The sequence below is a fragment of the Falco naumanni genome, chromosome 4 (assembly GCF_017639655.2).
Source record: "Falco naumanni isolate bFalNau1 chromosome 4, bFalNau1.pat, whole genome shotgun sequence".
NCBI lineage: Eukaryota > Metazoa > Chordata > Aves > Falconiformes > Falconidae > Falco > Falco naumanni.
The window spans coordinates 81,015,042-81,036,839 of record NC_054057.1 but is presented as its reverse complement, the minus strand read 5'-3'; the positions used below and the strand labels follow the sequence as shown (position 1 = coordinate 81,036,839).

Genomic DNA, 21,798 nt, shown 5'->3' with positions numbered 1-21,798 from the left:
AAAAAAACCCCTTATCCAGACTGTGGGGTTTTTGTTGGGGTGTTTTGGTGGTTTTGTGTTGGGGTTGTTGTTTTTTTGGTTTTTGGGGGGTTTTTTGTTTGGGTTTTTTTTTTTTTTTTCAGAAACTGGCAAGTTTTTATATGTGAGGCTGCTACATTGAGAACCTCGGTATTTGATCCCAGCTGGAATCTAGAAGGATGAGGTAAAAATGTTGAGAACATATTCTGCAAACCGCAAGAGGATTTTGGTAAAGGACATGTCAAAGCAGGAAACCAGTATAGATAAAAACCCATGTTAGTGTGTGCTGGTTAAATCTTCCTTTCCACTATTTCACTGTATATTTGTTACAGTTATTACCAAAACTCCCTGAGTTACCCAGTCCCTGGGGTTCACTACATGTCAGTTGCATCTTACCTGAAATCCTTGTCTCACACAGGAGTGATGCAGGGAATTAAAGTGACAGGGTGGCCAGCATATAAAATAGTCAAGAATTCCAATAACTTGATGACAGGTGAACTTTATTTTTAGAATGTGATTGACAGGTGATAGTTGAGTAGTGCTGTGTCCAGTTAGCTCTGATGGACCCAGTAAAACAACGGTGAAGACATTGACATACCGATGTCATTGCTGACTGAAGACAATATTCTGGTCTTGTATGGCATTTCTGACATGCAATGATCCAAGTGTCATCTTTTGCTCATTTTTTTATGGCTCATTTCTCTTTTTTTCTTGTTCTTTTGCCTCTCAACTCATGACAGAAGAAGGATAAAATATCACTCCAGGATACTTCTGTAATAGTCCCTATTGTGCTTTTCTTTTCCCTTTGAACAAATGAAAGCATTTAACAGAACTAAGGTATTACTCAGTGACTGCAATAAGAGATAGCTCAAAAGAAGGCTGAGCACCACTGCCAGGGAGTGCTAGTGGGTCCTGATTCTAACCTCTCCTTGTGAAGATGAGGCCAAAAGATTAAGTCGAATGAAGCTGACAAAAACAACCATATTTTTTCAAAGTCAGTGCCCCCTGTGTTTTTGCAGTTTTTCTTTCCTTTCATTGTCAGTGAGGGAATGGTTTGTTTTCTGTGTTCCTCTGAATTGCAGTTGCAATTCAGCCATCATCTTCATTTGGATGTGAGGTAGTAGAAAATTTCTGTGCATTAATGCTTATTGGGCTTGACCTGATGACCCATTATTTTGCAGAAGATGACTTACAGCTTTCATTCATGACCTGGACTGGCCTAATTATTGCAATCCTAAGAGAAGCAGTAGTGTAGTTAGGCTTGTAGTTTACATTTGTTTGTTCCTTTTCTGCAGGTCCTCAGCAATGAAGAGAGATTGCATTGCAGCATTTCACTGGATTACTCTGCCACCTATGTTGAACAGAATGTCAAAGATCTAAATCTTCCATAAACTTTTGGCCTCGTTTCAGCCAGTTTATGCATTATCTGATGTACATTCAGCAGCAAATTGCATTGGAAGCTGTTCTTTTGGGTTTTCTATTTGAGCGATTCAAGGTGATGTGAATCGGAGTTCACATCAATGATCTCATCAGGTTTGCCATATGTAATTATATGCAGACATATAATGTCTTCCTCCAGAACATATCTGTGGATGGTCTGCAACCAAAATTGAAGTTTGCCTCCTACAGGTAAGTTCTTTTAAACATGACCCTATGCATATGGGTTCTATATTTTGCATGCTTAATTCAGCTATCAAAATCAAACACGTCTTGAGCTCCCCCAGACAAAACTACCTTTCCAGACTGACTCATACTGTGATTTTAAGTCACAATGTTGAATTTCCTAGCTAGCCAACTGTGCTGTTTAATTAAAGTGTCTTTCCAAATTGCCTTCAATGGCCTTGTTGTAACATATGGGCTGAAATTTAGCCATACAGTCCAAATGCAGAAACACACCACCACCACTAACTGAACACACCGAGAGCCACAGCACACGGGCAATGTGCTCAGAGAGGCAGAGATAGGAAGACATGTTCTGTTTTGTAGGAAGAGTGTATTTATTTATGTTTAATATAATCTATAAATTTCTGATGAACAGCAGTGGCTTATTTCTGGAGAGAGGTGTTCAGAGTTAAAAATCCACCCACATTGCTCACTAGTCTGCTTGACCTGGGCTGTCCTGGGAGACGCAGTGCTGCCTTTGGATGAAGCTGAAATGGGAAATGAGTGCTGCCAGGTGGCAAATAATCATTGCCTCTTCCTGCATCCATGGCAGACCAAATCCTACAACCCTCTGCAAAGCACAGTCTGCGCTTACTTGTAAGCACACCTTGAAAGTGGATGGTTATTCAACCAGGAAAAAATAACCCTCAAGCAGAACATTTCCTTTCCTTCTTTATGCATAGGCAACCATTTATTTTCTTCCAATATATAAGACCAAGAGACTGCACTCGTCAGTCAGTCTGATAGGATAGCATAGTGAACAGGCAGTGATGTCAAAAGAGAAGAAGCTGTTACTTCAGCTAAATGAATGATAGTTTTGTAAAGAATATCGAGCTGTATGAACCGCTAAGCTACATAGATCAAAAAATACATTTATCCGAGTAGGTACCAGTCTAGTTTCCAGAATGATTTGTGTGCAATATACAATCAGCTTTGAGATAAAGAAAATATGTATTACTTATTTATATGGGTTATGGCTATCAAAGAAGTCTGAGGGTGTTTTAGTGAGACTGTGTGTCAGAAAATGCCTATGAAAATCTTTTCCTGGTTTATTAATTCAAAGCAGCATCCATGTCAAGAACCATTTCTTGTGAAGTATTTCTAGAGCTCCCTGGTAATGATGTTAAGAACAATTATCTTCTTAACATTACTTACTTTTCTCTATGACAACATAAACTGTACTTCCCCACACAGGAAGAGTTAATCAGAGTTTTAACATAAAAGAGTTAATCTTCTCTCAGTGTTATTCATTAGACTCCTTCACTTTAAACTTATATTGGAAAGGGATATGAAGAGCTTGCCATACCTCTCAAAATCAGACCCTCTGTAAAAAAATCTGGGATTGTACTTGAGACATTTGCTTTGGAAACCTGTGTGTATTCATCAAATATTTTCCCCTGTTTTTAACATTGGTGTCTTTATTTGACTAACCTGAAGACCATAAAAAAATTATCCCAATATCAAATTCTCCAGATAGCTCCCTCTCTTTGTTTTCCCTTTGTTATTAAACACAGACAGAAGTAGAATGGGGCAAAGAAAGCAATCCAAGCTGGAAAATCCATCCTTTCAAGAAAGATTAAATTTTGTTTACCTGCAAGGCTGACATTAGCCCACACTCAAAGGGTTGTGGGAACCACTGAGACTTTGGGGCTAGAAATCTCAAATCCCCTTTTCTGAGTAAAATAGATGGCATTGCATGCAGACCCCACTTGCGTGGGAAGTTTGCTCTAACCTTCAGTCTCCTGGACAGGCGAGGAAAGGACTTTGTGCGTGGCCCTGAGAAACAGAAGCCTCAGCAGAAATAGAGACTCCAGGGACCAGGGATCCATTCCTGTCCAGGTAAGAAGGAAACTTTTGTTCAGTTTTATGGGAGGAAAAAACCTCCCTCTTGCCCTGCAGCAGAGAAACCAGGATTTTCCTACTCGTTTTTTTCTTTTTTTTTTTTTTTCAGATAAACAACCTCTCTTTCTCCCTCTTGCAATCCCATTGGTGAGCTTCATTTGGCCAAGCAGGAGTTTAAGGTGTACCATGGGGTCAGAGGGAGAAAACGGGGAAGAAATCCTTCCAGGAAAAAGAAAGTAAGCAAGAGGACTTCATCCAAGGAGCTCCCTGAATCTGGAAAGCATATGGTGATTGAGTTCTGCAGCAGATCATCTGAAGCATATCAAAATGACATTTTTTCCAGGAAAATCTCCATGCCAGCAGTATGGAACTTGAAGGTAGGATATACTGGATATATTTGACTGGTAAATTACTTGTGATTCAATCCCAGTTTCTTTCAAAAGTAACTAATGTGGGGTGCATGTGAAAACATATTTGTTTCCTGCCATGGCACATGCTGGGTAAGTTTTTCCTGCTTCAGTTCCCTGGCCACAAGAATTCTGCAGCTGTCAACAGATGTGGGTCTTAACTTCACGTTTCAGTCACTTCATTACCCTTCCCCTGCCTTTTAAATTGACATGAGCCAGGAAAGCCTTGTTGAATGTGACTAACGCTTAAAGCATAGCTGGATGTTTCACAAGATTTGTAGCCATGAGCAGGATTTCAGTTCAATTAATAATAGACCCTCTCCCATTGATATTTTTTTTTCCACAACCCAATTCAAACTTTAACCCTGTAATGCTGATGCTGTGGATTTTCTGGCTGATTTTTTTTCTTTAACATAATGTGTTTGTTCAGTGAATAGATTTAATCTATAGATCCAAACTGAGATTACTGGAAAAGGTCACACATACACACACCCCCCCACCCCCCAACTCTGCTCATCCTCACAGTCGCTCATTTCTTTTTGGCATCAGCAAAGCTTTAATTTAAATATTATTCATTATATTTAGGGCAGATGACCCACCCAGTCAGAATCAGGGATTAGGAATTCGTTCCATAAGGCATTATGCAAAAATATAGTACAACTTTGACCCTGGCTTAAACCCCTTGAGTCTGCCTCTGTGTAATTGTAAAATCAGGACCAGAATCTGAAGAGAACAAAATACAACTGATGCTAGCAGACGTTTTTGAATTTTCCTGATTTTTTTTTTTAATGCATAAGAGGTTCTGTGTACAGAAACCTTGAGATAGTGGATGGCCCCTTTGCTAATTCTGATATTTTTATCAAACAAGATTACTCAAGAGCAATAAGAATCACCCCAGTTGTTGTCTGCTGTTAGAAACCTTTTAAATGGATAAGGATATAGAGTCACTCATTAATTACAAGGAAGGAAGACCACATGGTTTAAAGTGACCAGTTAGTAATCAACTCCTGCTGCGAAAATTTTCATCCTAACTTTACAGTATGCGTGGTAAAATGAAAAGTGTGCATAAAAAAAAAATCAGCATTGCTTCGTAAATGGAAGAAAATCAAAGTCCATTCAAAAATGAATAATGTAGCCAATATGGTATGAAATCCCACTGTTTTAAAATAATACCTATTTTAATTGTATCAATCTCCTAAAATAATTAAGAATGTGAGAATAATCAGCTTTCTTTTCATTGCAGAGCTTTTTGTGTGCATTTTGAAAACATTTTTATCTGGTTTGCTTCCACAGCTTCAACTTTAAAGGTCATCTTGTTTTATCAAGACATCATTTTGTGACAGCTTTTTCAGTATTCTCAGTGGTACTAACAGCATGCCGTGGCTGATCTTTCTTCAGAAACAGTAAAGGAAGTAAGTGGTGTATACATATAACCTAAAAATAATGGATATTCCTTTTGCATTTTAATTTAGCACTAATTAGCTGATATTTTTTGCCTATGTATTTAGAACACAAGGGACGACTCTGGCCTTCCGAGTAGATTTTGTCTCTGAGTTTCAGGAAATAAAGCAACTTTCTAAAGCTCAGAAAAAGAGGACAACTGAATGCAATAAATGCTGCAACAAATGAAATTGTGATTTGAAGGTTCAGCGATACAGAGAATAACAGTAAGACTAAACCACCTCTGAGATGTTAAAGAGCCCAGATTGGCCGTTGATAGCTGCATACATGAAAAGACAAGACAGAAACCAAATATAAAAATACTGAAATGTTCTGGATTAGTGGAACAAATCACCCTTTGAGAAAAGGCAGGCAGCACTTCGTGTTCTCAGTGGCTGCCCACTTGCCATTGATGGAGCTGGTGGCTGCAGAGCAGCATGTACTTCGCAGTATTTCAAAAGGACGTTGGCATGAGGTCTGCGAACGTAGTATCAGATCTCAGGTTTCTCAGCAGTACTTCCCACTGTGAAACTTTTCCCCCCCTTCTTTAAATTCACCTGTAACAGCATTGTCCCTGCTTATAGCCAGTTCTTTCCACCCAATACCAACAGAATTGGCTGTGAGAAGGAGCAAGGCTGAAAAGAAAATAGAGAGGATGGTCTCCCAGGGGATGCTGCGCTGCCTGTTAGTTGTTCTCTTACCTTCAAAGAGGCAAAGTCAGGAGTAAATGCTTTACAGCACTGGAAAAGTTACCAAATCAATGGTATAGAGACTAGACCATCATTACAGATCCCCTGTTGGACCTAGCTTTTGAAGAAAGGATGGCAGGACTGAATAGAGACTGTGGAAATCTTGAGTCAGTTCCCGATGCCAGCAAGGGCTCTGACTCACAGGGGAAGAACTCAGCCTCTCTCTGTTGAGTTCCCCATGCACAAAACACATAAACCTCTTTGGAGTAGAAGTGACCTCTCGTGATTTTTTTTGTTTTGTTTTTCTTAAGGGAGATTGCCCCTAGATTGAGCTCCTATTATGACGGCAATATGAAATAGTGCTTCCTTGTTCTTAAGAAATTTTGAACATTTTACTTTTCTTCAAAGGATGTTTTTTTTCTTTGAGATGAAGCTATTTTCTTAGTGTTTAAGAGTATGTCATACCCTCTGTTTTCTCCCCAGAAAAGCTCTCAATAAGTCATGATACAGATATGGTTTGCAAATGGAGCACAGCCCTAGATCAATATCCTTCTCCTTGCTGCTGTGTAGCATAACAACTGAAAGATGTTCTGATAATTGTTATGAGGACCAGGGATTGTTTCATTTATGGAAGTGGAAAGTGTTGGTAAGTCACCTGATGATAAGACTTAACTGTGAGCTTTCTGTACTTGTGGCAAAATGTCAATATTCCTAAAGCACCTTACAGACAGCAGTTTTGGAGGGCAGGTTATTTGCAAAATAGCCTCCACATTACAATCCAGCGACACATAAATCTGCTGCTCCCTAACTTCCAGCCCTGTCCTTTCCAAATCCAAAGTTAAATGGATTCTGCTCCAAGAGCTGAATCGTCACCTAAACTGCAGTGCTTGAGAGATTTGCTGTTACTGAGGAAATTGGTCTCCTACAAATTTCTATTGAGTAATTTCCCAAGAACCTACCTTCAGTGCATGGTAATGCAGTATATTGCAGTGTTGTAACTTCTGGGTAGTCTAATAGACATGTAATCTTATTTTAGCAGAAACATGGATGCTCGTAGACTTGCTCATACAGGGCAGTAATTTGCTGTACAAATAGTCCCCCTGAAATGAACAGTAAACTTTGTGCAGGTATTGTTTAGTTTATGAAAGTATGTTCACACCTCATTAGCTTATGCTAGTGACTTCAGTGGAGTGAGTTCTTGACTTCTATAATGGTAAAGCTCAGGCCCTTTTCTGGTGAGCAGCATACATTTTCTTTGTATAACAGACAAACGTGAAATTGAATTTGAGCACAGTTGACTTTCCAGTATACTTCAGCCCTCCTTAACTTTTGTTCATGCTCAAAGGATCCTATTCACAATTACTTAATTCTACAGTTATTCATACGTGCAGTGAACTCCTTGGTACATATAACACCACTCCTGCTCCCCATAGTGAGCTGTTGGCCAATTTTTGTCTTGGATCATTTTAGACCGGAGGGAAAAAACAGTAAACCACATATATTACTGTAACTATGTTAATCTCTTAGATTGTGCTACCCATCTCCCACTTCGCTGAGCAAACTGGAAACCAGCAGCAGCCACCATTTCCTCTGCTCATGCTCTCAACAGCTTCCTTTTTATCTTCCACAACTGCTTTTTTCTCCCTGAAGCTTCTGCAGATTTATGGAAATGAGGTACACTTTGCTGCTGAACAGGAGAGAAATAGGCATCTTGGAAAGACATGACCACGCCTTGTCACTGGCTTTAATTTGCAATAGAGAGTAAAAACCAAGGCAGCGACAATCGTTTACCTCGACGGGTGGAGTGAAGATCACCCTTAGCTCTGTTGTTTTCCTTACACTCAGCTCAGGAGCTGCTAACATGAGTGGCTTTCTTTAGCATCCCTGTTGTACTGTGCAACACAGCTGTCATGTTCAAATGTTATCACGAGTACCATTCTTGCCATACCTGGACAATCCACTCCTATCAAAGAGGCTTTTCAACACAGATCTGCAAACAATCACAAATGGGACCTTTCCCTGACCTGTGACAAGCAAGTGCATGTCTTGCCTATTGCATGCTGAGACTTGCAATTGCCTGGGGTGCGATGCTTCACGATCACCTTGGCCTCTCAAGAAGGCCAGTCCCCAGCCGTTCCACTCTGATAAGCAAGGCCAGGGACCTTGTATAGTAATCTATTTGTAGATGCACTGCATGGACTCAAACCCATGTGTACGCTCGGCTCTCACCCAGATAAAATAGCCTGTGATGAATTCCACAGTAAGAGCAGTGTGAATAGGGTTTGGAGGACCAGATCAAATAACTCTAGAGAACACTTGAAGCAGCCTGTCAAGAAAATGTGGTCATACATGAGTTTCAGAAGGCTCACTGGCCTGTCTGTTGTTCCTTGTAGCGAACTATTCTCTCCCACAATGAGCACTCTGCAGGCAAAAGATGCCAAAGCTGGTCATACGCCAAAATCAACCCCTGCTCCCTTTATTCAGTTTGCCAGATACAGCTAAATAATGAATGGCATTCATTTCGTACAAGTCTTTCTTACCTCTTCTTTGATTTAATGTAATAGATGTACTATAGATAAAATAGGTGCAACTAGTACTTCATTGTAATCCAGTGGTGCGGAGAACTCAAACTAATATGCTAAAAATGAAAGCAGCTTTAGTCACGTACAGATTCCAACCTGCTTAAGGTAACTAGATATAAATCTCCTTTTGCTTGCAGTGGTATGTGTATTTTGCCCGTATTTATTAGGTAAGACACCTGTTTGAACTGTCTCACTTCTATTTATTGTGAATAATTCCTTTACCATAGCCTCAGAGTCTATCTTTAGGGAAAGAACTATTGGACTCTTTCTCATTCAGGAAAAGCAGAACACGTTAGGATTTTCGCAGCCCTGGTAGGCTGAAACAAGAGTAGCTCTCCCCCCACCCCCCACCCCCCCGCATTTAATGCCACCTAACATTCACAAAAGTAAATGAAGGAGTTTCACCACCTACTGTATAGCAAAAGATGCTGTGATATTTTCTGCCAAAATACATGCGACAGAGGAACAGGAAGAAATATTTCAAGGAAGATATAAAGAAGCAGGAAAGCTTAGGACGCAACCTGAATAAATAGTGGCATTGTGGTCTTGCTGAAAGCCTAAATAGAAAGCTTTTTTGGCTGAGTGCTGGCTTGGGGAAGCTTGTGTTGTATATAAAAGTACTTTCTCATATCACTTGATTTCTGCACTAAGAATTAGGATTTTGTGTTGTTTTCAGATAAACAGAGCTACATCAAAGATACCTGACTCTATCATCATTTTTCTCCTTCTTAAGGAAACAACAAATTTTTATCTAACCTTTAGGGACAAAAAGAAGTAATGTTACTGAATACCTCACCATATCAATTTCCTGTTTTGTTTGATGGGATGACTATGATTTACAGGATTTCTTTATGAGACCAAATTAAATATAGAATTTATAATATTCATGCAGTTTCTGTGCCAAATATACATAGTGCTGATACAGCAGGGATCTCAAAATACCAACCACCTGCTTGGAAGGAACAGAATTATGAATACATCTCCTTAAACAATAATTCGTCATACTCAGAAGCCTGAAGTTAAGCTGCTCTAGAGCCAACACAGCTGCTTTACCATCTTATTTGGGGGATACTGCTGACTTACAGTGCTGGGTATCATTCTTGCAACTCATGACTAAGACTAAATTCAAAGATTTAGAACCTTAGGAAGCAGCACTGACTTTGGCATGAAGGATCCTGGCTTTCAGAGGGGAACCCAGAGCTGTGAATAGCATGTCCAACGTCTCATACCATGCACCAGGAAACCAAATCTGTCAGAGCAGGGAACCATCCAAAGTTAGTGCATTCACAGCATCCATAGGAAACCAGAAGAATCTTTGTATACCTCACTGAGACTGTAGGGAAATATCTTCCTTCCTCAAGGATCCTCACCCTTGAACACCTGCCCTCCCCTCCCCCCCCCCCCCCCCCCCAAAAAAAAAAAAAAAAAAAAAAAGAAAAAAGATAGTTATGGGGTAGAGTCTTCTCTAACTGAGGTCAGCTGAGGTACCAGCTCAACAGAGTCAAGAAAAAGACACCCCTTTCCTAAGGGAAGGTTGCTCTACTCAGAATAATGAAATCAGTTTTAATCCATATGACTTCCTTATGAGAGGACTTTGATCTCATATAATTTAAGTTTATGATTTTTTTTTTTTTTTTTTCCAGACTGGCTAGCACTGTGGAAGTGAAACAGACTGAAAGCACGCACAGCCAAGCTTGGAGGACTTGCATACTGTCTCAGGATGTATATGTGTGTAGCAAATATGAAATCTCCAGTCCTAACTGGGGTTCTGGTGCATAAAAAAAAGCACCACAGTACGAGAGTAGCTTTAAGTCCGTTTCCACTGCATGGAAGCAGGATCTGCTGTGCCCATTCCAGACAGGTGTTAGTCTAATTGGTCCTTCATAACTTGGATTGTACAGCTTTCCTTAGCAGCCAGGTTCACTGATTAAGCACCTTTCATTAGGAAACCTTTCCAAATCTCTAATTTAAACCTTTGCTGCATGTGAAGCCAGGCACTTTTGTTGCCCCTTTGGTGACAAAGATAATATTTCATAAGCATCTTCTTTGCACATGTTTTAAGAATAAGACCACCATTATTACGTCTTGTTATTTCAAAGCTCTACAGATTCACCACTTTCAGTCTTATCCTTATGAAAAGGAATTTTTTCTTAACTTCTTTATAATGCTTGTTGCTCTCCTAGAACGAAGGATACTTTAGTGCTTTAGCCCTTTCTGTCCCTTTCTCACCAACTAGATGTATTTCAGGATGACCCCTATGTTATGGGCATCGAAAGCTCTCTTAGGCAATAACTGGGGTGTCACGATGCTTAATGAATGCTGCTAAACCTTTTAGACCTACTGGGATAAAAGCCTCCTGAGGAATTTAAAGTAGTTAGAGTATGAGGAAGTCTAATACTGCTAATGCAATCTGTTGAGAAATACTGATCTTGTCAGTAGCATCCCTACTTTAAAACAGCTGCTTATAGCAAAAAAAAAAAACCAAAAAAAAACCACACAAAAAAACAACCATCACACAATCCTGCTTATTTTACCTCTAGCAAGCTTGCCTTATTACTTAATCTCCAAGTCTCCCCTTTGGGAGCATGTTTCTGACCAAGAGCTTTTCCAGACAAGTGATGGATTTGTAGGTCCAGCTCTGAAAGACAGGGACATCTTTGAGGCGATGATTACTAACTAGCCTTTAAAAATTACTCCAGACCAAATAGATCAAGTTGGTTTTATATACATTAAAAAAAAAAAAAAAAAATCAGTGCCATTGTGAAGGCAGGGACCACCCTCTTATCTCCAGGAAATAACCTTAAGGGTTTTAAAAAATAAGGACCAAGAGGAGTCTTTTCAGCCAGACTATTATTACCTGAAGCCTCAAAACAGACAGAGAGCTATTTTTCAGAAACAAAATGCATGATGACTTGGGATGGGGTGAGAACACAAGAAATCTTCAGATTTATCTGAGATTAGAAGAAAAATTTTTTATCTCATCCAAACCCCTCTTACAATTAGCATTTTCATGTCATCTACTGTCTCATTTTACCTTTTGCTCCCAAATAGCGCTGGAGGGCTCGTTCTAGGGTGGCTTGCTTTGACATCCACAATGCCTGCCTCTCCCATTTGATAGAAGCTCCATTTCAGTGATGCAGAAAATTAATTAGGGCATTTTATTTCCTTCTTATGTAGACCTAAATGCTGTTTCTAAGGCTGCAAATATGGTAACTCTCTGAATGAACAAACGCAAAATTAGACTCCTTTTGCATGATTTCTGAAGCTGATAGCAAAAACAACCATGAAGGAATCTTTATACAGAATCTGCTGTTCTAACCATGCTGGAAAAAATTCTGTGTACCAATTAGAGAGATTACGTTGCTCCAAGTGATGCAGAGAACTAAATAACCAGGCAAATATACTAACCAGAAGTCATTTTATCAGACAAGAGGAAAGAGTATTCCATAGTGAATGGAAGATGGTCTGTGGAATGCCCATTGTCTCATGCATAAATTTCCTTTTATTCCTATAATCACTTCTTCTGTGGCCTTTCCCCCAGCCTTTGCTCATTAGTACAAATACCTCCACTGCACTCAGTGGAAGGAGCTCCTGTTTGCATAAGGACCAGTCGTTCAGCTGGCTCAGTGGCCGCGTGCCCTGAGGAGGTGGTGGCTGTGCACCTGCGCTCACCTCATCTGCTCTGCCAATGCACTGGAATGAAATATCAAACATCAGTAGGGTAAATATGGATTAATGTCTTCAGCCTCACTCGTTACAAATCTTTACAGGGCATGTCATGGCAAAACTGACATGCCACTAAAGATGCAGAAAGCAAGCAAGCCAAATAAGAGATTAATAATAACAGAGATTACTATCATGGTATCATCGCCTGTGCTCAGATGTTGTTGTTCAATAACCTTTTTGAAATATTAGCCATGGTTGGGTTTTTAGAAGTTAACGTATTTCACCAGAGGAAAACCTTTGTGATATTAGTACTCCTCTACTGAAAAATAGTTGTTTCTACCCATATCTAATAAATATATGTTTGAAGCTCAAGTTGATCTAATTTGAATTCACACTCAACTGTGCGTGTGATGTTTGGATATAAACATCCTTTTCACAGTGTACAACACCACCCCACTGCTATGTGCCTTTTCTCAGCCTTCGTTATGTACCTTTATGGTATTTCATCTCAGTGGCTGATCAGATAACTTAAAATGCCTGCACTAAAATCTGCTGTCTTTAAATTGGTCTAAAGATGTCAAAGCTTATCTATATATAGTCCAGTTAAATTACTTTGCTTGAGCCAATTTGCTATGAAAAATGGCACCCTTTCTTGCAAAATAGGTCAAAAGGTTTTCCAACATGTACGTATTGTTGGCAAGGTTAAAACAGCCAAACAGAAGCCAGCTCCAGTCCCTGCTTACCTGGAAATCCTCTGTGTGATCTTGCCTGGGAATTATTTCAGCCATGCACTGGAACACAAGTTTTGCCCTGCAACTAGTTCAAGGCAGAGCACAAAAGAAAAATGCATCCTGCTCAGAAGCCCAACATAAAGCCCCTTTCTGCTCAACTCCAAACATGTGCTGAATGCTCCCCAATCATTGTAGCTGTTACTTTGTCCTTATCTGCTTCAAGACAAAGGAACAAATCTCGGCCCATTTGAATCATAACAGCTGCAATGACTTCAATAGAGTGATGAGCATTTATTCCAGCAGGAAGTCTTACCCGAAATCTTTCCTAACTGTAAGATCACTCTTACTGCTAAAGATCTTCCATATTGCATTATGCTAATGTGGTGGCATGTCTTAGCAAGCACAATTCAGTAATTTGTTAACAGCACCATGGTGACAGCAATGACCATTATCCCCTAACCCAGCCTCCTATTGTATCTAGTAATTTTTACTGCATTTTGAAATCCTCCATAGATACTTTTTCTTAGTGACCACAGAATTAACAGATCTGTTAAGCTCCATGAATAAGAATTGTATTCTTAAAAAGTAAAATATTAGCTGTCTAGGGACAGCTTAATCTACGAAAGGCTCATTGGAGTGTGGATACTGTCCTGACTCATAGAGTGCTTTTGAATAAGAAAAGGCTAGGTAGGGGAAGAAGACAAATATTTGTACTATGTGTGTGTATATATATATATATACACACACACATCTAAAGAAAAAATAACCTCAAAACAAACAACCTTTTGTATAAAGCTGCATGCCATACTACAGCAATGGAGGATTAAGCAAAGCACTATTTTTAAAAATTTAAAAGTACATGATTTGTTCAGGGGTGGAAGCCCTATGTTCAGCAGGACGGTTCTTACCGAATGTCCTTTGGCTTCAAACCACCTTACATTTCCATAACCCATTTTCATGCTCCCCAGCCAGTCCACACTGGCTCTGGCTGCCCAAGCTCTCGGCTCTCCACCATCCCCTGCCCAGTAACGTCTCTCCGCCTCGCTTTGTGCAAAGGCAGATTAAGCAGAGGGGTAAGATTTGAGAGAAAATGCATCAGTAAACACAGCCTGCGGACATCAGTTTCTCTCAGCATTGGGTGGCAATTATTTCTGTGTAATAGGCAGTCACCCAGTGACCCGCTCCTTCAGCATGCAACGCTTTTGCTGTCAAGTGTTAATCCCTTTGTTAGCTACTCAGCCGCACATTCATTTAGGAGGGCTAATGACTTACACTGCTCCTTCTCCGTACAATTTCGAGGGACGTGTATTTCGAGGTGAATGGAGTCTTTAGAGGTACAGCAACCACCAAAGCCAGGGGCAAAGTCAAGTATTTGTCTAATTTCGCAATCAGCTGTTTCGGTGAATGAAACCATGTGGTCAGCTGTATACAGAGGAAAAGAAATTAGAAAAGGAGAAGCTATAAAAAATCAACCTTTAAAAATAAATAAAAAAGTGGTTTACCTGACACTCACAAAGCTCCAAGATGAAAAGGAACATGTTCCAAATATTTTTGGTTGGGGTGCCAGAGAGTACATTGTAAGATGAATGCCAGCGAGGAGCCTGTTCTTCTCACACAGACTGAAAAAGTATCTAAATGTGAAAAGCTTTGTTTTTCAAGTGCTTGAGATCCTTTATCATGAACAGAATAAGTGTGAGAGCCGGAAAGCGATTGAAAAATACGTGAAGGTGAACTGAAGAACTTTTTGTGTGCCACAGCACTGGCTTAAAGATTTGAGCTTTTTTTATGAAAACCGTCCGTGCCTGCAACACCTCAGGAAATATCCTGCAGCTCTTACACCAGCCAAGTGTGTCCTTTTGAAATCCGAGTGGGTTTTGCTTATGTATTAATACCACAGGATGAAGTAGAAAAGTGTAATAGGGAGCCATGGTCCTGACTGATCGATATTAGATGAAAAAAAATGCCTCTCAGCTCTGATTTCTGTGTATGGATGAACTACAGAGAAGGTCCCATTTTGCTCCGAGCTCTCACTCCTCTTCCACCATGCAGGGGTCCACAGATGAGGCCAGATCCCAGCAAGAAGGACTGGCAGCTGCCTGGCCGTTTGTGTCACTCTTGGCACTACGACACACCATCATAAGGTCTGACCACGTTGGCTGAAGCCACGGCAAAGCAGGGAATTATTGTAAGGGGCTCAGCACCGCTGCCCAGCACAGAAAAGCATATTCAGGCTGTCAGGTGAATACCTGGCTGCTGCTTCAGTGTGTGGTGCTTTGTGCTGATTTCTTATACCTTCCGCAGCTGCATATTGTTTTCTGTTTTCCATAATTTTTTACCTTATATTTTATTTTTAATTCTTCCTATGTTTTTCACCTCCTCATCGCTGGCTTCCCTGTATGCTGCATGGCCACCCCTGTTGTTGAGGCTGCTGCACTGTCTCCCTGCAGCACAGCCCTCAGACAGGATTTTTTTTTTTTCCTCTTGCCCATTCTGGAGTCTCCTTTCTCCAGATAACTTATGCGAAGTGCATTCTTGGGCGATATGGTGTTTGCATTAAATAACAGCTACTCCTATTATCTCTAGACCATCAGAGTAGTATTTTTATGAATTAAAAAAACACACCTTCACTAGCACTTTGAATTCAGAAGCATAATTCCATTAAAAATGAAAAAAACATAATAATAATTAATTAATAATTGTTTTAATTCAGTCTGGGCTTATGAGCTAATATCTCTCACACAGTTGTCTAATGCAATTATAAACATAATTTCATGCTTGATGAAATATAAATGAAGCCATTGAATGGCAGGCTCCAAAGAAATCTCCTTATCAATCAGTTGCCCTCCCGACCCTTCCATCTTTCCTGCATTTATTTGAGATGTAGCTTGGAAAGATTTGAAGTCCACAAGCAGCAGATAACCCATCAGGTCCCTAAGGAAGCAGGTCTGATGGTGAACTGCCATCACAACTCAAACCAGGTGTCTTACTACTAATATGTGGGATCTGCTGATAATCAAACACAGTAAACGTATACTCTAGCTATTTTTAAATACATCACCTTTATCACTAGTACAGCTATTCACTGTTTGAATTACAGCAGTACTTTCTCTCTAGCTGGCTAGCAATGCCCAGTGGTGTCAACTGTGAAAATTGTGTGCACAACTGCATTGCTCACAGCTACAAATACGTAGAACTGTAAAATACTTGCTCACTAATTCCTCATGTATGTAATTCCAAGAGCCTCGGTGATGCCCATCCTCACTCTCTGCCTACAGAGTGGGAGGAAGAAGAAAAGTTAATCCCTTTTGATCAGAGGTGTAATGATCCTGACAGAAGGGCAGGGGGTGACGGGGGACGAGGGGACTCCACTGAACTCCAAACAGAGTAATTCTTGCTGGGGCTGGGATACAATTGAATCAAAGTTTATTCGAAACTTAGCCTAGACTCACTGAAAGCTTTACACAACTTGAAACCAGACAGTTTTCCTTGGTTCAGGTTTAATTATGAATGGCTCACTCAGCCTCAGTAATGACTCATATTCACTAACTACCCTGTGTATGAGATGTGACAAAAGTGTGGTTCAGATACACAAAGCATAATTATTTAATGATGAAGTAAAGTTGACTAGGAAGCCTTTAAGCTATTACACTTAGTAGGATATTTTGCAGTCACTGAATAAATGAACATCATTTAATTCTTAAAAGCTATATAGCTCCTGCTGCTTTTGAAAATTATACGTAGCTACAAGTTAGGGTTTTCCCATTATAGAATTCTATATACTACAACAAAGAGCATAGAGAATTCAGTGCACTGCCACTAAGAATAGGGAAAACTATTCTTAGTGACTATCCAGGCTAAAAATGATAGAACTCACATATCCAGTAACAATCATGAACCTGACAAATCAAGCTTGTAAGCCTGTGGTGTGATCTGAAAACCTAACAAGCTTCCAAGAAGGATCTCTGGTTTAAAAATACATTCTTTCTTTCTGGATTCTTTTTTTTTTTTCCTTTTGAGATGTGCAAGACTGAACAGCATGAGAACAGTTGTGCCATTGAAGGGATATATTTATATATTATGTAGCTGCGTTCCAATTACGAAATTGATCCATGGATAAAAAAAATCCCTTAAGGGTAGCTATTAATGAGATTGCCTGCTCTGAGTGCATCCAGTAATAAGATTAGGTATGCATTTATCCTGAGCAGAGATAAACCAATGACAAGTTCATGCCAAGATAAGACAGTTTTGAAAGGCAATTAAACATGGGACATAATGTGTGTGCATATGTCTGTGGGAGGTTGCAGGATGGAAAGCTGGTTTTCATCTGCAGAAGTGCTTCTGAGTGTAACAGGTAGGGAGAAATGGGCTTTTAACAGTGGTGAGATTAAATTTGAGCTTAAAACTCAAAATGTTTGAATTGGGAATTTACAAATCAGTTTTATCAAATGTGCAATCTGGACTTTTTTTACTTTTTCTCCACTTATGGAAGGCTTGAAAACACCCTTATTACCAGCCGCCCAGTAAGACAAGACTCAGTCACCACACCTGGATTTACATCATGCTGGAGTTCAGAGAACACAGCACCCAGGCTCCTGCGCAGCCTCTTGCACTGCCTAACTCGGGCAAAGCACAGCGATGTTCTGAGAGAAAAGATCTCAAGCCTTTCCTACAGGATTTGCAGTAGAAATACCTGTGCCATAGTCTTGGCATTTTGTGGGTCACAAAAGCTTGCACCAGGGATTAAAGCTGTACAGTTTGGTTAGTGCTGGAGGAGCAGCCAAAGCAGCATGCACCTCAGCACATGCAGAAATGCACATGAAGCCAATGGTTCTCACCACATCGCAGCAAGGGCGTTTCTTCCCAATCTCATGGCCATTGTAACTGCTTGGTTACTCATTACTCTCCTGCAAGACAGCTGAAATTTCTCCTAAAATCTTCTCTAATTTTTACAGCGCTGGAAAAAGTTTATCTTTCTTACACCACTCTTACTGCTGTTGCTCGGAACACGGTTCTCCAATAATTGATGTACACAGTATGCAGAGAGGCCAGGATCTCTCCAGAAGCAGGCTTCTCTCTTGTACATAAACAACTTGAGCTCAAATCAAATTTTGAATTACTGGGCAGATTAAATAGACCTTAAAATCCTGCCTCTGCTTGTCACATGCTTCATATACCTGAACCAGAGCCAATTAGGCAGAGCCTATGCCTGTGCAGCTGAAACCCCTGGGCATTGCTCTGGACAGCACCAGGCATCAGGTGGAAATGTGAAGGGGGAGGACAACTATAACCCAGTTGCTGGAGTAGTCTCTGGGGAGGTAGCGGACAATGACTGGAATATAAAAGGTGGGAACGAAGATGAATACTGGCATGCTTCCTTCATTTTTTTGCCTCATCAGTTCAAGGTCACTCTGCTAGCACAAACGAAAGCAGCCTGGAGGCTTCTGTAAAGCACATCAGTTGGCAAACAAACCTTTAAACAGAAAGGTATGAAGAGAGGCGAACACTTCCAATAATGAGCAAGAGCACCTGTCACACAACATTTGGAAGAATTCTTACGAAAAAAATAATAATTTGTAATAACAGAGTATCTTCAAAAATCCTGTACTCCAGAAAGGAAACTGAGTTGCATAGGAAATTCCTTTCCTCGTTTTCAAAAATGTGAAAACTTCCTGTTCAACTGTCAAATATCCAAAATTCTTAAATTAAATTACTTAAGAAATTTGGATGTTTGACACTTCATCTAGGTGTGACTGAAAGGAATTAACAGACTTCTACTGTATATTCACAGACCTTGAAGGGATGGTTATAAGTTTTTAAAATATCCACTAAATGAATATTCTGGTTATTAAGTGGTGAGTATATAAAGTGTAAAGTATATGCAGAAAATGTGTGTGACTGGGGAATCTTGAATGTAGCTGTGTACTTTTAAGAGCCTTCTGTTAAAAGTTGCAAAAAACATATGGTTTGTATTAATAAATATATTTAGCATTTTTCTTCCAGAGTAATTTATTCACAGGTAATTATTTGCTTAACTTATTCAAAGTGGCCCAGAATCCAGTTCTTATCTGCTGCAGAAAGCTGTTGTATTTCTAACTCTCTCAAGTAAAACACCAGGATCCTTTTGCCACCCCACCTCATTTGAGAGAAGCTGTGCATATGGCCAAGCAAAGCCACCCTACCCTTCTCACTCAAAAATAATTCATAGGCTGGCCTTTCTGTTAAAAACCTTATTACAGAATACTAAGAAATTCAGTAAGAAATACTGGATTTAGTTGCTTCTCCCATTAAGCTGTGTGTTCCCTGATGGTACAGCTGACTCTTCCAAAGCCTGTCCTTTGTATCACACATGGACACACACAGTGCTGAGCAGTGACACAAATTCTCCTAACAGATATTTTGAATCATCAGTTTTGTTTTGCCTCTTGGGTTTCTCCTTCAGAATTAAAAAAAAAATAAATAAAAAATTCTGCTCTTTTCTAAATAAGCATCAAATATTTACTAGTTGGGTGCAAGTTCTCTGGAATCTTTTTTGAAAACTCTGATAATGTTCCTTTTCTTTCTATGTCCTTCCTTCACTACCCCTTCCTGTAATCAGGATCCCAAAGTGTGTGCTTTCTGATGAGGATTAAGCCATGACCCGTGCATGATTGCAGGAAATAAGCCTTTAAAATATGCCTAAGTGTTCTGCTTGTTTGAAGTTACTGATCCTTAAAATAGATGTCTGAAAAAATGTGTAATTTCAAATGTTTCTGCAGATATTGTTCCAGTATGTGTAACAAGGAGACACATCAAGCCAAGTTACATCAGTTATGCTCCATTATATCATGAACTGAGCCAAATGAATCAAAATACACAGTAATACTTCAAATGAAAATGTAAGCCTTGTACAGTTTCTTTCCCTAGTTACCATTTACAAAGCATCAAAATATTCAGCTAGATTTTGGGAGTTTATTTTAGCTATTCACCAAAAATCTTTTCAGCATAAGAAGTATTTCATGTATTGTGAGAAAGTATGAATAATTATGCCCTGTTTATGTTCTCAATATCGTTTGTGATTTGAAAGCCCAGTAGGATATCCAATGGGTCCAATGGTCTTTCAGTTCACCTTATACGGACCATTTCTTCCTTCCAGACCCCCCTTGTTTTCCTGCTCTCCATCCTTTCTTGTTGCCTTCTAGCCTTTTTCAGAGAAAATGATCACAAATGGGATTTGCAAGCTTGTACACCACAGACTGATATAATCAAAGCTAAGAAATACCATTATTTTATTCTTCAGCACTTTCCTCATTCTTCCTAGCATTGTTTACTTAGTTGATCACCTCTAAACTTCGAGTGGCTTTTGCAAGAAATATATGCAATAACTCAGAGATCTGTTTCCTAAAGAAGTTTTTATAATGAAACCACGTAGACTGAGCTATCAGCTAAACCAGCACAGGAACACGGGGCAGAAAGTTGTTTCTTCCTGTCTCATGGCTTAGTGCACAGAGCAGTTCTGGGAAGCTCCAAAAATCAGGGAGAATTCAGCAACACCATGGCATCTCCAGGAAACCCAGCTTCCCCTTTTCTGTGATCTTTCTGCTCAGAGATGGTGGGAAAAGAACAGATTAATTTTTTATCTTTTTCAGGGACTGAGATATTAGGCATGAAATGCCACCACTGGAAACACAGTGAAAGAAGAAGGAGCCTTAGACATCCTAAGGTGCTGTCTGGCATTTTTAGATCCCTGCACACCCACTAAGCTTACTGGCAAAGCTCTTTCACAGCCATTTAATGTATTGAGTATATTGATAAAAGCAGTTGAATAATATCGCTCCCTCCTCATTAATCTCTTAAGATAGTTAGAACATAATTTTGTCCTATTTAATGTTACTTTAATCCTAACAAGTCAAGATAAGGTCAGATGCTTCACCTCTACTGAGGTTCTCAGCCCTCTTCTGCCTGTGTGCATACAAACCTATGAGAAAAATACTTCAGTCATTTCCACAGCAATGATCAAAGAAAATCACAGACGCAATGGACTTCAAAGAAAAGGGCAATGGCCCAGACCTAGCTCTGAGGCAGCACGCACAAAATCGGTGAGATGTGAGCTAAATTGCTTAAAAACAGCTCCCAGTTTGCAGCACTGTTTTTTTAAGGGAGCACAGACCTGCAGTCTGTGGGTGCTCACCAGTGCAGGCAGGGGTCTGGGTGCGGAGCCCCCTGCAGCGCTGTGCACCTTGGGCCGGGGATGCTTCAGGCACCATGGGATTTTAAATAGTCTGTGTGCTGCAAGGCTCCGACTTCTCAGGTCTGGGAACTAAGGGTCAATGGAAGAAACAAACAAACAAACAAAAAAATAGAGTCCCAAGAGGAGAAATGGAGATGCCACTCGGCGCAGCCCCTATCCCAGTATAATGGTACTCGTAGCCTTGAAAAGCCACAGCTCCAGTCTGCTGTGGGCCAACGCAGCTCCCCCATGGCAGCAGTCCAGCTGCTGTAAGCTATTTAATTGCCTGGATATGCTATTTAAATCCACCTTACTAACGTGCATCACCAGCAGTTCAAAGGCAATTTTCAGTAGGTGCTTGGGGAAGAGGGGGGGACAGGAGAAAAGGCTGTGCTGGCCCCACCGAGCCAGCACTGCCACGCTGGGAGGCGAAAACTCAAGAGTTTCATTTAACAGAGTTAAAGCCTCCATTTCTGCACATTGTGGTGCCTGCACAATCAAGGAGAAATAAATCTTGGTTAAATTTTTGATGAGCTTTCGGCTGCTCTAAATAAT

At 40.1% G+C, this 21,798-nt stretch overlaps 2 long non-coding RNA genes across 3 annotated transcripts in view; one reads left to right on the top strand and one right to left on the bottom strand.

Moving 5' to 3' along the window:
* Positions 1-21,798, bottom strand: part of LOC121087660 — a 34,851-nt gene that overhangs the window by 6,493 nt on the left and 6,560 nt on the right. Inside the window, exon 2 of the long non-coding RNA XR_005827697.1 lies at positions 14,310-14,459. This is a non-coding gene — a long non-coding RNA (uncharacterized LOC121087660). The remainder of the gene's footprint in view (positions 1-14,309; positions 14,460-21,798) is intronic.
* Positions 56-20,711, top strand: LOC121087658. Of its 2 annotated transcripts, none has more exons than XR_005827695.1 (7): positions 56-202; positions 1,314-1,647; positions 3,431-3,519; positions 3,632-3,899; positions 5,223-5,341; positions 6,542-6,704; positions 19,793-20,711. It is a non-coding gene; the product is annotated as an uncharacterized LOC121087658 (long non-coding RNA). The 2 variants fall into 2 exon arrangements; XR_005827694.1 differs by lacking the exon at positions 19,793-20,711 and adding an exon at positions 10,284-12,838.